This window comes from Rhinopithecus bieti, unplaced genomic scaffold (assembly GCF_001698545.2).
Source record: "Rhinopithecus bieti isolate Rb0 unplaced genomic scaffold, ASM169854v2 scaffold_31518, whole genome shotgun sequence".
Lineage (NCBI taxonomy): Eukaryota > Metazoa > Chordata > Mammalia > Primates > Cercopithecidae > Rhinopithecus > Rhinopithecus bieti.
Window position 1 is genome coordinate 55070 of NW_016813455.1, and position 2603 is coordinate 57672.

The window sequence follows — 2603 nt, forward strand, 5'->3', positions numbered from 1 at the left end:
TTTTTTTTTTTTTTTTTTGATATAGAGTCGCACTGTGTTGCCCAGATTGAAGTGCAGTGGCGCAATCTCAGCTCGCTGCAACCTCTGCCTCCCAGGTTCAAGCGATTCTTCTGCCTCAGCCTCCCGAGTAGCTGGGACTTTTTGTATTTTTAGTAGAGACAGGATTTCACCATATTGTCCAGGCTGGTCTCAAACTCCTGACCTCATAATTCCCCTGCCTTGGCCTCCCAATGTGCTGGGAGTACAGGTGTGAGCCACCGTGCCTGGCCCCCCATTTCTAAAAGAAAGAAAGAAAAAGAAAAAAGGAAGAAAGAAAGAGAGAGAGAGAAAGAAAAAGAAAGAAAAAGAGAAAAAGGAAGAAAGAAATGAAAGAGAGAGAGAGAAAAAAAGAAAGAAAGAAAGAAACAGAGAGAGAGAAGGAGGGAGGAAGGAAGGAAAGAAGGGAGAGTTTTTGGAAATGTTGAAGTGGAGGCATCTGTGAGTTGATACCTATTTGCCGCAGAAACCTACTGCTCCAGCCTCATCAATCTATTTGCAGATCTCTACATTTCCAGGATCTCTCTTGCTTCCTAGACTTTATAGATCTTGTTCTTTCTGCTTGAGGCACTATCTTCATTACTCTCTCTCCCCCCCAACCTTCCAACTCCACTTTCCAGGAAGAAGATGTCTTAGTCCATTTCTACTGCTATAACAAAATATGTGACACTGAGTAATTTATAAATAATAGAAATTTATCCCCTCACAGTTCTGGAGGCCAGGAAGTTCAAGATCAAGGCTCTGGCAGGTTCTGTGTCTGGTGAGGGGCTGATTTCTGCTTCTAAGATGGCACCTTGAACACTATGTCCTCACATGGCAGAAGAGACAGAAAAGCAAAAAGGGCCTAGTTAGTTCCCTCCAGCCCTTTTATAAAGTTACTAATCTCATTCATGAGGGCAGAGACTTTATGGCCTAATCACAACTTAATACTGTTGTATTGGGGATTAAGTTTCAACATAAATTTTGGAAGGGACACACACATTCAAACCATAGCAAAAGGAATTGCTAGAGGAAAGTCTCCAAGGTGTGAATGAGTACAGTGCGTGAGTGTGTGTGTTTGTGAAAACAGAATAGCCAAAGGAGCAGAGTGGTTACAAGTGTGAGCCCTGTGTCAGAGCATCTTGGCTCATAGTCTGCCATCCTTAGGTATCAATGACCTTGGGCAAGTTATTCTCTCAGCTTCAGCTTCCTCATCTATAACATGGGGATAATAATCACACCTATGATTTGAGGTTGTTATGAGGATTAAATTACCTAGTAATGCATATCAAGTACTCAGCAAGATGCCTGGCACAAAATAAGCACTCAATAAATACTGATCATAGTTATTGCAGAGCGTTTGGGTGTGTGTGTGTGTGCGTGTGTGTGTGTGGAGTGGAGTGGACATGGGCAATGAAGACACCAGTCTGAGTAGAGAAATCCAGCTGCATTTAAAAGAAAAGACGTGGGCCGGGCGTGGTGGCTCACATGTATAATTCCAGCACTTTGGGAGGCCGAGGTGGGTGGATCACCTGAGGTCAAGAGTTCAAGATCAGCCTGGCCAACAAGGCAAAATCCCGTCTCTACTAAAAATACAAAAATTAGCCAGGCGTGGTGGGGCACACCTGTAGTCCCAGCTACTTAGGATGCTGAGGCAAAAGAATTGCTTAAACCTGGGAGGCAGCAGCTGCAGTGAGCAAAGATCATGCCATTGCACCTCCAGCTTGGGCGACAGAGCGAGACTCCATCTCAAAAAATAAAAATAAAAATAAAAGTAAAAAAAGGCCGGGCGCAGTGGCTCATGCCTGTAATCCCAGCACTTTGGGAGGCCGAGACAGGCAGATCACCTGAGGTCAGGAGTTCAAGACCAGCCTGGCCAATGTGGTGAAACCCCATCTCTACTAAAAATACAAAAGTTAGCCACGCATGGTTGTGGGGGCCTGTTATCTCAGCTACTTGGGAGGCTGAGACAGAAGAATTGCTTGAACCCGGGAGGCAGAGGTTGCACTGAGCCAAGATCACACCACGGCACTCCAGCCTGGGCGACAGAGAGAGACTTCATCTCAAAAATAAAAGTAAAAATAAAAAATAAATAGAAGAATATATGTGGCTGGAAATGAGAAGTGAGGCCTGGGTATGGATGAGGAGAAAATGGGAAAGATCACACTGTCCATAAGTGGCCCAAGTGAACACCTGAATCTAGGCTGGGATGCCAAATCCTGTGACCTTTCTACTCAACTTACTGCTTCTTTTACTAGGGGAAAATGGTTGCCGAAAGGCAGAGTGTATTACTTCAGCAGGGAGAAGGTAGAATGCTCAAGATATGGCCTAAGGGAAGAGACAACATAGGCCCAATGTGTACAACCTTGTGTGTAAGGGAGAAGTGTTGGTAGGTGGTAGCTTAAAAAAAAAGAAAAAAAAAAAAAATATATATATGTGTGCGTGTGTGTGTGTGTGTGTGTGTGTGTGTGTGTGTGGCCGGGAGAGCCTGTAATCCCAGCACTTTAGGAGGCAGGGGCAGGCGGATCACAAGGTCAGGAGTTTGAGATCAGCCTGCCAATATGATGAAACCCCATCTCTACTTAAAA